This window comes from Rhamphochromis longiceps, linkage group LG12 (assembly GCF_057381845.1).
Source record: "Rhamphochromis longiceps isolate RC_006_pf linkage group LG12, R_longiceps_female_GT1.1, whole genome shotgun sequence".
Lineage (NCBI taxonomy): Eukaryota > Metazoa > Chordata > Actinopteri > Cichliformes > Cichlidae > Rhamphochromis > Rhamphochromis longiceps.
The window spans coordinates 142349-156251 of record NC_140568.1 but is presented as its reverse complement, the minus strand read 5'-3'; the positions used below and the strand labels follow the sequence as shown (position 1 = coordinate 156251).

General features: G+C 40.3%; 1 long non-coding RNA gene across 2 annotated transcripts in view; it reads right to left on the bottom strand.

Moving 5' to 3' along the window:
* LOC146656498 (uncharacterized) overlaps positions 1 to 13903 on the bottom strand; it is a 227714-nt gene that overhangs the window by 180155 nt on the left and 33656 nt on the right. The gene's annotated exons all lie outside the window — the stretch shown is intronic.

The window sequence follows — 13903 nt, the reverse complement described above, 5'->3', positions numbered from 1 at the left end:
AGGACGGGATGTCAAAAAAGACAGGGGGTGCCATAAAAAGATAAAGAGAAATATAGAAAAGCAAGAAAAAACAAGTGGAAAACAAAGAAAAATAGTAAAAATATTAAAGATATGAAAGACAAGAAGTCACGTAAAAAAGAAAGACAAGAAGTCAGAAAAAGAAAAAGACAAGAAGTCAGAAAGAGAAAAAGACAAGAAGTCAGAAAAAGAAAAAGACAAGAAGTCAAATTAAAAAGCCCAAGTGGGAGGAGCTAACAAAAGTATAAAAGGCCAAGAGAGGCAAACAGAAAACAGAGAGAGACACACTGGGTCGGCCTGAAGAAGGCAAACACATGCCGAAACGTCGCGAACGGCCCAGTTGATACTAAATGTGCACTATAACCCTAGATAAGGGCAATTTTTTGAACCAGGGCAGGGACACCACCACCCGGCCCCATCGATGGCCCGTGCACCTCAGGCTGCCAGCTTGCTGGTGGCCTGATTCTTTTCTAACACCTAACCAGCCAGTGCCTCGTGGGGTTGGGGGTGCCCCTGCCCTCTATCTTACCCTAACCCTAACCACAGGGGGGTCCCTAAACACAAAAAACGAAGACAAGAAGTCACGTAAGAAAGAAAAACAAGTAGAAAAAGAAAAAGACAAAAAGTCAGAAAAAGAAAAAGACAAGCAAGTCACGTATAAGAAAGAAAGATAAGCAGAAAAAGCAAAAGACAAGAAGTCACGTACAAGAAAAAGACAAGTAGTCAGAAAAAGAAAAAGACAAGAAGTCACGTACAAGAAAGAAAGATAAACAGAAACAGAAAAAGACAAGAAGTCACGTAAGATAAAACAAAGAGAAAGGATTTAAAGGAAGGGGGTGCCATAAACAAAAATACAGTGAACACAGGACGGGATGTCAAAAAAGACAGGGGGTGCCATAAAAAGATAAAGAGAAATATAGAAAAGCAAGAAAAAACAAGTGAAAACAAAGAAAAATAGTAAAAATATTAAAGATATGAAAGACAAGAAGTCACGTAAAAAAGAAAGACAAGAAGTCAGAAAAAGAAAAAGACAAGAAGTCAGAAAGAGAAAAAGACAAGAAGTCAGAAAAAGAAAAGACAAGAAGTCAAATTAAAAAGCCCAAGTGGGAGGAGCTAACAAAAGTATAAAAGGCCAAGAGAGGCAAACAGAAAACAGAGAGAGACACACTGGGTCGGCCTGAAGAAGGCAAACACATGCCGAAACGTCGCGAACGGCCCAGTTGATACTAAATGTGCACTATAACCCTAGATAAGGGCAATTTTTTGAACCAGGGCAGGGACACCACCACCCGGCCCCATCGATGGCCCGTGCACCTCAGGCTGCCAGCTTGCTGGTGGCCTGATTCTTTTCTAACACCTAACCAGCCAGTGCCTCGTGGGGTTGGGGGTGCCCCTGCCCTCTATCTTACCCTAACCCTAACCACAGGGGGGTCCCTAAACACAAAAAACGAAGACAAGAAGTCACGTAAGAAAGAAAAACAAGTAGAAAAAGAAAAAGACAAAAAGTCAGAAAAAGAAAAAGACAAGCAAGTCACGTATAAGAAAGAAAGATAAGCAGAAAAAGCAAAAGACAAGAAGTCACGTACAAGAAAAAGACAAGTAGTCAGAAAAAGAAAAAGACAAGAAGTCACGTACAAGAAAGAAAGATAAACAGAAACAGAAAAAGACAAGAAGTCACGTAAGATAAAACAAAGAGAAAGGATTTAAAGGAAGGGGGTGCCATAAACAAAAATACAGTGAACACAGGACGGGATGTCAAAAAAGACAGGGGGTGCCATAAAAAGATAAAGAGAAATATAGAAAAGCAAGAAAAAACAAGTGAAAACAAAGAAAAATAGTAAAAATATTAAAGATATGAAAGACAAGAAGTCACGTAAAAAAGAAAGACAAGAAGTCAGAAAAAGAAAAAGACAAGAAGTCAGAAAGAGAAAAAGACAAGAAGTCAGAAAAAGAAAAGACAAGAAGTCAAATTAAAAAGCCCAAGTGGGAGGAGCTAACAAAAGTATAAAAGGCCAAGAGAGGCAAACAGAAAACAGAGAGAGACACACTGGGTCGGCCTGAAGAAGGCAAACACATGCCGAAACGTCGCGAACGGCCCAGTTGATACTAAATGTGCACTATAACCCTAGATAAGGGCAATTTTTTGAACCAGGGCAGGGACACCACCACCCGGCCCCATCGATGGCCCGTGCACCTCAGGCTGCCAGCTTGCTGGTGGCCTGATTCTTTTCTAACACCTAACCAGCCAGTGCCTCGTGGGGTTGGGGGTGCCCCTGCCCTCTATCTTACCCTAACCCTAACCACAGGGGGGTCCCTAAACACAAAAAACGAAGACAAGAAGTCACGTAAGAAAGAAAAACAAGTAGAAAAAGAAAAAGACAAAAAGTCAGAAAAAGAAAAAGACAAGCAAGTCACGTATAAGAAAGAAAGATAAGCAGAAAAAGCAAAAGACAAGAAGTCACGTACAAGAAAAAGACAAGTAGTCAGAAAAAGAAAAAGACAAGAAGTCACGTACAAGAAAGAAAGATAAACAGAAACAGAAAAAGACAAGAAGTCACGTAAGATAAAACAAAGAGAAAGGATTTAAAGGAAGGGGGTGCCATAAACAAAAATACAGTGAACACAGGACGGGATGTCAAAAAAGACAGGGGGTGCCATAAAAAGATAAAGAGAAATATAGAAAAGCAAGAAAAAACAAGTGAAAACAAAGAAAAATAGTAAAAATATTAAAGATATGAAAGACAAGAAGTCACGTAAAAAAGAAAGACAAGAAGTCAGAAAAAGAAAAAGACAAGAAGTCAGAAAGAGAAAAAGACAAGAAGTCAGAAAAAGAAAAGACAAGAAGTCAAATTAAAAAGCCCAAGTGGGAGGAGCTAACAAAAGTATAAAAGGCCAAGAGAGGCAAACAGAAAACAGAGAGAGACACACTGGGTCGGCCTGAAGAAGGCAAACACATGCCGAAACGTCGCGAACGGCCCAGTTGATACTAAATGTGCACTATAACCCTAGATAAGGGCAATTTTTTGAACCAGGGCAGGGACACCACCACCCGGCCCCATCGATGGCCCGTGCACCTCAGGCTGCCAGCTTGCTGGTGGCCTGATTCTTTTCTAACACCTAACCAGCCAGTGCCTCGTGGGGTTGGGGGTGCCCCTGCCCTCTATCTTACCCTAACCCTAACCACAGGGGGGTCCCTAAACACAAAAAACGAAGACAAGAAGTCACGTAAGAAAGAAAAACAAGTAGAAAAAGAAAAAGACAAAAAGTCAGAAAAAGAAAAAGACAAGCAAGTCACGTATAAGAAAGAAAGATAAGCAGAAAAAGCAAAAGACAAGAAGTCACGTACAAGAAAAAGACAAGTAGTCAGAAAAAGAAAAAGACAAGAAGTCACGTACAAGAAAGAAAGATAAACAGAAACAGAAAAAGACAAGAAGTCACGTAAGATAAAACAAAGAGAAAGGATTTAAAGGAAGGGGGTGCCATAAACAAAAATACAGTGAACACAGGACGGGATGTCAAAAAAGACAGGGGGTGCCATAAAAAGATAAAGAGAAATATAGAAAAGCAAGAAAAAACAAGTGAAAACAAAGAAAAATAGTAAAAATATTAAAGATATGAAAGACAAGAAGTCACGTAAAAAAGAAAGACAAGAAGTCAGAAAAAGAAAAAGACAAGAAGTCAGAAAGAGAAAAAGACAAGAAGTCAGAAAAAGAAAAGACAAGAAGTCAAATTAAAAAGCCCAAGTGGGAGGAGCTAACAAAAGTATAAAAGGCCAAGAGAGGCAAACAGAAAACAGAGAGAGACACACTGGGTCGGCCTGAAGAAGGCAAACACATGCCGAAACGTCGCGAACGGCCCAGTTGATACTAAATGTGCACTATAACCCTAGATAAGGGCAATTTTTTGAACCAGGGCAGGGACACCACCACCCGGCCCCATCGATGGCCCGTGCACCTCAGGCTGCCAGCTTGCTGGTGGCCTGATTCTTTTCTAACACCTAACCAGCCAGTGCCTCGTGGGGTTGGGGGTGCCCCTGCCCTCTATCTTACCCTAACCCTAACCACAGGGGGGTCCCTAAACACAAAAAACGAAGACAAGAAGTCACGTAAGAAAGAAAAACAAGTAGAAAAAGAAAAAGACAAAAAGTCAGAAAAAGAAAAAGACAAGCAAGTCACGTATAAGAAAGAAAGATAAGCAGAAAAAGCAAAAGACAAGAAGTCACGTACAAGAAAAAGACAAGTAGTCAGAAAAAGAAAAAGACAAGAAGTCACGTACAAGAAAGAAAGATAAACAGAAACAGAAAAAGACAAGAAGTCACGTAAGATAAAACAAAGAGAAAGGATTTAAAGGAAGGGGGTGCCATAAACAAAAATACAGTGAACACAGGACGGGATGTCAAAAAAGACAGGGGGTGCCATAAAAAGATAAAGAGAAATATAGAAAAGCAAGAAAAAACAAGTGAAAACAAAGAAAAATAGTAAAAATATTAAAGATATGAAAGACAAGAAGTCACGTAAAAAAGAAAGACAAGAAGTCAGAAAAAGAAAAAGACAAGAAGTCAGAAAGAGAAAAAGACAAGAAGTCAGAAAAAGAAAAGACAAGAAGTCAAATTAAAAAGCCCAAGTGGGAGGAGCTAACAAAAGTATAAAAGGCCAAGAGAGGCAAACAGAAAACAGAGAGAGACACACTGGGTCGGCCTGAAGAAGGCAAACACATGCCGAAACGTCGCGAACGGCCCAGTTGATACTAAATGTGCACTATAACCCTAGATAAGGGCAATTTTTTGAACCAGGGCAGGGACACCACCACCCGGCCCCATCGATGGCCCGTGCACCTCAGGCTGCCAGCTTGCTGGTGGCCTGATTCTTTTCTAACACCTAACCAGCCAGTGCCTCGTGGGGTTGGGGGTGCCCCTGCCCTCTATCTTACCCTAACCCTAACCACAGGGGGGTCCCTAAACACAAAAAACGAAGACAAGAAGTCACGTAAGAAAGAAAAACAAGTAGAAAAAGAAAAAGACAAAAAGTCAGAAAAAGAAAAAGACAAGCAAGTCACGTATAAGAAAGAAAGATAAGCAGAAAAAGCAAAAGACAAGAAGTCACGTACAAGAAAAAGACAAGTAGTCAGAAAAAGAAAAAGACAAGAAGTCACGTACAAGAAAGAAAGATAAACAGAAACAGAAAAAGACAAGAAGTCACGTAAGATAAAACAAAGAGAAAGGATTTAAAGGAAGGGGGTGCCATAAACAAAAATACAGTGAACACAGGACGGGATGTCAAAAAAGACAGGGGGTGCCATAAAAAGATAAAGAGAAATATAGAAAAGCAAGAAAAAACAAGTGAAAACAAAGAAAAATAGTAAAAATATTAAAGATATGAAAGACAAGAAGTCACGTAAAAAAGAAAGACAAGAAGTCAGAAAAAGAAAAAGACAAGAAGTCAGAAAGAGAAAAAGACAAGAAGTCAGAAAAAGAAAAGACAAGAAGTCAAATTAAAAAGCCCAAGTGGGAGGAGCTAACAAAAGTATAAAAGGCCAAGAGAGGCAAACAGAAAACAGAGAGAGACACACTGGGTCGGCCTGAAGAAGGCAAACACATGCCGAAACGTCGCGAACGGCCCAGTTGATACTAAATGTGCACTATAACCCTAGATAAGGGCAATTTTTTGAACCAGGGCAGGGACACCACCACCCGGCCCCATCGATGGCCCGTGCACCTCAGGCTGCCAGCTTGCTGGTGGCCTGATTCTTTTCTAACACCTAACCAGCCAGTGCCTCGTGGGGTTGGGGGTGCCCCTGCCCTCTATCTTACCCTAACCCTAACCACAGGGGGGTCCCTAAACACAAAAAACGAAGACAAGAAGTCACGTAAGAAAGAAAAACAAGTAGAAAAAGAAAAAGACAAAAAGTCAGAAAAAGAAAAAGACAAGCAAGTCACGTATAAGAAAGAAAGATAAGCAGAAAAAGCAAAAGACAAGAAGTCACGTACAAGAAAAAGACAAGTAGTCAGAAAAAGAAAAAGACAAGAAGTCACGTACAAGAAAGAAAGATAAACAGAAACAGAAAAAGACAAGAAGTCACGTAAGATAAAACAAAGAGAAAGGATTTAAAGGAAGGGGGTGCCATAAACAAAAATACAGTGAACACAGGACGGGATGTCAAAAAAGACAGGGGGTGCCATAAAAAGATAAAGAGAAATATAGAAAAGCAAGAAAAAACAAGTGAAAACAAAGAAAAATAGTAAAAATATTAAAGATATGAAAGACAAGAAGTCACGTAAAAAAGAAAGACAAGAAGTCAGAAAAAGAAAAAGACAAGAAGTCAGAAAGAGAAAAAGACAAGAAGTCAGAAAAAGAAAAGACAAGAAGTCAAATTAAAAAGCCCAAGTGGGAGGAGCTAACAAAAGTATAAAAGGCCAAGAGAGGCAAACAGAAAACAGAGAGAGACACACTGGGTCGGCCTGAAGAAGGCAAACACATGCCGAAACGTCGCGAACGGCCCAGTTGATACTAAATGTGCACTATAACCCTAGATAAGGGCAATTTTTTGAACCAGGGCAGGGACACCACCACCCGGCCCCATCGATGGCCCGTGCACCTCAGGCTGCCAGCTTGCTGGTGGCCTGATTCTTTTCTAACACCTAACCAGCCAGTGCCTCGTGGGGTTGGGGGTGCCCCTGCCCTCTATCTTACCCTAACCCTAACCACAGGGGGGTCCCTAAACACAAAAAACGAAGACAAGAAGTCACGTAAGAAAGAAAAACAAGTAGAAAAAGAAAAAGACAAAAAGTCAGAAAAAGAAAAAGACAAGCAAGTCACGTATAAGAAAGAAAGATAAGCAGAAAAAGCAAAAGACAAGAAGTCACGTACAAGAAAAAGACAAGTAGTCAGAAAAAGAAAAAGACAAGAAGTCACGTACAAGAAAGAAAGATAAACAGAAACAGAAAAAGACAAGAAGTCACGTAAGATAAAACAAAGAGAAAGGATTTAAAGGAAGGGGGTGCCATAAACAAAAATACAGTGAACACAGGACGGGATGTCAAAAAAGACAGGGGGTGCCATAAAAAGATAAAGAGAAATATAGAAAAGCAAGAAAAAACAAGTGAAAACAAAGAAAAATAGTAAAAATATTAAAGATATGAAAGACAAGAAGTCACGTAAAAAAGAAAGACAAGAAGTCAGAAAAAGAAAAAGACAAGAAGTCAGAAAGAGAAAAAGACAAGAAGTCAGAAAAAGAAAAGACAAGAAGTCAAATTAAAAAGCCCAAGTGGGAGGAGCTAACAAAAGTATAAAAGGCCAAGAGAGGCAAACAGAAAACAGAGAGAGACACACTGGGTCGGCCTGAAGAAGGCAAACACATGCCGAAACGTCGCGAACGGCCCAGTTGATACTAAATGTGCACTATAACCCTAGATAAGGGCAATTTTTTGAACCAGGGCAGGGACACCACCACCCGGCCCCATCGATGGCCCGTGCACCTCAGGCTGCCAGCTTGCTGGTGGCCTGATTCTTTTCTAACACCTAACCAGCCAGTGCCTCGTGGGGTTGGGGGTGCCCCTGCCCTCTATCTTACCCTAACCCTAACCACAGGGGGGTCCCTAAACACAAAAAACGAAGACAAGAAGTCACGTAAGAAAGAAAAACAAGTAGAAAAAGAAAAAGACAAAAAGTCAGAAAAAGAAAAAGACAAGCAAGTCACGTATAAGAAAGAAAGATAAGCAGAAAAAGCAAAAGACAAGAAGTCACGTACAAGAAAAAGACAAGTAGTCAGAAAAAGAAAAAGACAAGAAGTCACGTACAAGAAAGAAAGATAAACAGAAACAGAAAAAGACAAGAAGTCACGTAAGATAAAACAAAGAGAAAGGATTTAAAGGAAGGGGGTGCCATAAACAAAAATACAGTGAACACAGGACGGGATGTCAAAAAAGACAGGGGGTGCCATAAAAAGATAAAGAGAAATATAGAAAAGCAAGAAAAAACAAGTGAAAACAAAGAAAAATAGTAAAAATATTAAAGATATGAAAGACAAGAAGTCACGTAAAAAAGAAAGACAAGAAGTCAGAAAAAGAAAAAGACAAGAAGTCAGAAAGAGAAAAAGACAAGAAGTCAGAAAAAGAAAAGACAAGAAGTCAAATTAAAAAGCCCAAGTGGGAGGAGCTAACAAAAGTATAAAAGGCCAAGAGAGGCAAACAGAAAACAGAGAGAGACACACTGGGTCGGCCTGAAGAAGGCAAACACATGCCGAAACGTCGCGAACGGCCCAGTTGATACTAAATGTGCACTATAACCCTAGATAAGGGCAATTTTTTGAACCAGGGCAGGGACACCACCACCCGGCCCCATCGATGGCCCGTGCACCTCAGGCTGCCAGCTTGCTGGTGGCCTGATTCTTTTCTAACACCTAACCAGCCAGTGCCTCGTGGGGTTGGGGGTGCCCCTGCCCTCTATCTTACCCTAACCCTAACCACAGGGGGGTCCCTAAACACAAAAAACGAAGACAAGAAGTCACGTAAGAAAGAAAAACAAGTAGAAAAAGAAAAAGACAAAAAGTCAGAAAAAGAAAAAGACAAGCAAGTCACGTATAAGAAAGAAAGATAAGCAGAAAAAGCAAAAGACAAGAAGTCACGTACAAGAAAAAGACAAGTAGTCAGAAAAAGAAAAAGACAAGAAGTCACGTACAAGAAAGAAAGATAAACAGAAACAGAAAAAGACAAGAAGTCACGTAAGATAAAACAAAGAGAAAGGATTTAAAGGAAGGGGGTGCCATAAACAAAAATACAGTGAACACAGGACGGGATGTCAAAAAAGACAGGGGGTGCCATAAAAAGATAAAGAGAAATATAGAAAAGCAAGAAAAAACAAGTGAAAACAAAGAAAAATAGTAAAAATATTAAAGATATGAAAGACAAGAAGTCACGTAAAAAAGAAAGACAAGAAGTCAGAAAAAGAAAAAGACAAGAAGTCAGAAAGAGAAAAAGACAAGAAGTCAGAAAAAGAAAAGACAAGAAGTCAAATTAAAAAGCCCAAGTGGGAGGAGCTAACAAAAGTATAAAAGGCCAAGAGAGGCAAACAGAAAACAGAGAGAGACACACTGGGTCGGCCTGAAGAAGGCAAACACATGCCGAAACGTCGCGAACGGCCCAGTTGATACTAAATGTGCACTATAACCCTAGATAAGGGCAATTTTTTGAACCAGGGCAGGGACACCACCACCCGGCCCCATCGATGGCCCGTGCACCTCAGGCTGCCAGCTTGCTGGTGGCCTGATTCTTTTCTAACACCTAACCAGCCAGTGCCTCGTGGGGTTGGGGGTGCCCCTGCCCTCTATCTTACCCTAACCCTAACCACAGGGGGGTCCCTAAACACAAAAAACGAAGACAAGAAGTCACGTAAGAAAGAAAAACAAGTAGAAAAAGAAAAAGACAAAAAGTCAGAAAAAGAAAAAGACAAGCAAGTCACGTATAAGAAAGAAAGATAAGCAGAAAAAGCAAAAGACAAGAAGTCACGTACAAGAAAAAGACAAGTAGTCAGAAAAAGAAAAAGACAAGAAGTCACGTACAAGAAAGAAAGATAAACAGAAACAGAAAAAGACAAGAAGTCACGTAAGATAAAACAAAGAGAAAGGATTTAAAGGAAGGGGGTGCCATAAACAAAAATACAGTGAACACAGGACGGGATGTCAAAAAAGACAGGGGGTGCCATAAAAAGATAAAGAGAAATATAGAAAAGCAAGAAAAAACAAGTGAAAACAAAGAAAAATAGTAAAAATATTAAAGATATGAAAGACAAGAAGTCACGTAAAAAAGAAAGACAAGAAGTCAGAAAAAGAAAAAGACAAGAAGTCAGAAAGAGAAAAAGACAAGAAGTCAGAAAAAGAAAAGACAAGAAGTCAAATTAAAAAGCCCAAGTGGGAGGAGCTAACAAAAGTATAAAAGGCCAAGAGAGGCAAACAGAAAACAGAGAGAGACACACTGGGTCGGCCTGAAGAAGGCAAACACATGCCGAAACGTCGCGAACGGCCCAGTTGATACTAAATGTGCACTATAACCCTAGATAAGGGCAATTTTTTGAACCAGGGCAGGGACACCACCACCCGGCCCCATCGATGGCCCGTGCACCTCAGGCTGCCAGCTTGCTGGTGGCCTGATTCTTTTCTAACACCTAACCAGCCAGTGCCTCGTGGGGTTGGGGGTGCCCCTGCCCTCTATCTTACCCTAACCCTAACCACAGGGGGGTCCCTAAACACAAAAAACGAAGACAAGAAGTCACGTAAGAAAGAAAAACAAGTAGAAAAAGAAAAAGACAAAAAGTCAGAAAAAGAAAAAGACAAGCAAGTCACGTATAAGAAAGAAAGATAAGCAGAAAAAGCAAAAGACAAGAAGTCACGTACAAGAAAAAGACAAGTAGTCAGAAAAAGAAAAAGACAAGAAGTCACGTACAAGAAAGAAAGATAAACAGAAACAGAAAAAGACAAGAAGTCACGTAAGATAAAACAAAGAGAAAGGATTTAAAGGAAGGGGGTGCCATAAACAAAAATACAGTGAACACAGGACGGGATGTCAAAAAAGACAGGGGGTGCCATAAAAAGATAAAGAGAAATATAGAAAAGCAAGAAAAAACAAGTGAAAACAAAGAAAAATAGTAAAAATATTAAAGATATGAAAGACAAGAAGTCACGTAAAAAAGAAAGACAAGAAGTCAGAAAAAGAAAAAGACAAGAAGTCAGAAAGAGAAAAAGACAAGAAGTCAGAAAAAGAAAAGACAAGAAGTCAAATTAAAAAGCCCAAGTGGGAGGAGCTAACAAAAGTATAAAAGGCCAAGAGAGGCAAACAGAAAACAGAGAGAGACACACTGGGTCGGCCTGAAGAAGGCAAACACATGCCGAAACGTCGCGAACGGCCCAGTTGATACTAAATGTGCACTATAACCCTAGATAAGGGCAATTTTTTGAACCAGGGCAGGGACACCACCACCCGGCCCCATCGATGGCCCGTGCACCTCAGGCTGCCAGCTTGCTGGTGGCCTGATTCTTTTCTAACACCTAACCAGCCAGTGCCTCGTGGGGTTGGGGGTGCCCCTGCCCTCTATCTTACCCTAACCCTAACCACAGGGGGGTCCCTAAACACAAAAAACGAAGACAAGAAGTCACGTAAGAAAGAAAAACAAGTAGAAAAAGAAAAAGACAAAAAGTCAGAAAAAGAAAAAGACAAGCAAGTCACGTATAAGAAAGAAAGATAAGCAGAAAAAGCAAAAGACAAGAAGTCACGTACAAGAAAAAGACAAGTAGTCAGAAAAAGAAAAAGACAAGAAGTCACGTACAAGAAAGAAAGATAAACAGAAACAGAAAAAGACAAGAAGTCACGTAAGATAAAACAAAGAGAAAGGATTTAAAGGAAGGGGGTGCCATAAACAAAAATACAGTGAACACAGGACGGGATGTCAAAAAAGACAGGGGGTGCCATAAAAAGATAAAGAGAAATATAGAAAAGCAAGAAAAAACAAGTGAAAACAAAGAAAAATAGTAAAAATATTAAAGATATGAAAGACAAGAAGTCACGTAAAAAAGAAAGACAAGAAGTCAGAAAAAGAAAAAGACAAGAAGTCAGAAAGAGAAAAAGACAAGAAGTCAGAAAAAGAAAAGACAAGAAGTCAAATTAAAAAGCCCAAGTGGGAGGAGCTAACAAAAGTATAAAAGGCCAAGAGAGGCAAACAGAAAACAGAGAGAGACACACTGGGTCGGCCTGAAGAAGGCAAACACATGCCGAAACGTCGCGAACGGCCCAGTTGATACTAAATGTGCACTATAACCCTAGATAAGGGCAATTTTTTGAACCAGGGCAGGGACACCACCACCCGGCCCCATCGATGGCCCGTGCACCTCAGGCTGCCAGCTTGCTGGTGGCCTGATTCTTTTCTAACACCTAACCAGCCAGTGCCTCGTGGGGTTGGGGGTGCCCCTGCCCTCTATCTTACCCTAACCCTAACCACAGGGGGGTCCCTAAACACAAAAAACGAAGACAAGAAGTCACGTAAGAAAGAAAAACAAGTAGAAAAAGAAAAAGACAAAAAGTCAGAAAAAGAAAAAGACAAGCAAGTCACGTATAAGAAAGAAAGATAAGCAGAAAAAGCAAAAGACAAGAAGTCACGTACAAGAAAAAGACAAGTAGTCAGAAAAAGAAAAAGACAAGAAGTCACGTACAAGAAAGAAAGATAAACAGAAACAGAAAAAGACAAGAAGTCACGTAAGATAAAACAAAGAGAAAGGATTTAAAGGAAGGGGGTGCCATAAACAAAAATACAGTGAACACAGGACGGGATGTCAAAAAAGACAGGGGGTGCCATAAAAAGATAAAGAGAAATATAGAAAAGCAAGAAAAAACAAGTGAAAACAAAGAAAAATAGTAAAAATATTAAAGATATGAAAGACAAGAAGTCACGTAAAAAAGAAAGACAAGAAGTCAGAAAAAGAAAAAGACAAGAAGTCAGAAAGAGAAAAAGACAAGAAGTCAGAAAAAGAAAAGACAAGAAGTCAAATTAAAAAGCCCAAGTGGGAGGAGCTAACAAAAGTATAAAAGGCCAAGAGAGGCAAACAGAAAACAGAGAGAGACACACTGGGTCGGCCTGAAGAAGGCAAACACATGCCGAAACGTCGCGAACGGCCCAGTTGATACTAAATGTGCACTATAACCCTAGATAAGGGCAATTTTTTGAACCAGGGCAGGGACACCACCACCCGGCCCCATCGATGGCCCGTGCACCTCAGGCTGCCAGCTTGCTGGTGGCCTGATTCTTTTCTAACACCTAACCAGCCAGTGCCTCGTGGGGTTGGGGGTGCCCCTGCCCTCTATCTTACCCTAACCCTAACCACAGGGGGGTCCCTAAACACAAAAAACGAAGACAAGAAGTCACGTAAGAAAGAAAAACAAGTAGAAAAAGAAAAAGACAAAAAGTCAGAAAAAGAAAAAGACAAGCAAGTCACGTATAAGAAAGAAAGATAAGCAGAAAAAGCAAAAGACAAGAAGTCACGTACAAGAAAAAGACAAGTAGTCAGAAAAAGAAAAAGACAAGAAGTCACGTACAAGAAAGAAAGATAAACAGAAACAGAAAAAGACAAGAAGTCACGTAAGATAAAACAAAGAGAAAGGATTTAAAGGAAGGGGGTGCCATAAACAAAAATACAGTGAACACAGGACGGGATGTCAAAAAAGACAGGGGGTGCCATAAAAAGATAAAGAGAAATATAGAAAAGCAAGAAAAAACAAGTGAAAACAAAGAAAAATAGTAAAAATATTAAAGATATGAAAGACAAGAAGTCACGTAAAAAAGAAAGACAAGAAGTCAGAAAAAGAAAAAGACAAGAAGTCAGAAAGAGAAAAAGACAAGAAGTCAGAAAAAGAAAAGACAAGAAGTCAAATTAAAAAGCCCAAGTGGGAGGAGCTAACAAAAGTATAAAAGGCCAAGAGAGGCAAACAGAAAACAGAGAGAGACACACTGGGTCGGCCTGAAGAAGGCAAACACATGCCGAAACGTCGCGAACGGCCCAGTTGATACTAAATGTGCACTATAACCCTAGATAAGGGCAATTTTTTGAACCAGGGCAGGGACACCACCACCCGGCCCCATCGATGGCCCGTGCACCTCAGGCTGCCAGCTTGCTGGTGGCCTGATTCTTTTCTAACACCTAACCAGCCAGTGCCTCGTGGGGTTGGGGGTGCCCCTGCCCTCTATCTTACCCTAACCCTAACCACAGGGGGGTCCCTAAACACAAAAAACGAAGACAAGAAGTCACGTAAGAAAGAAAAACAAGTAGAAAAAGAAAAAGACAAAAAGTCAGAAAAAGAAAAAGACAAGCAAGTCACGTATAAGAAAGAAAGATAAGCAGAAAAAGC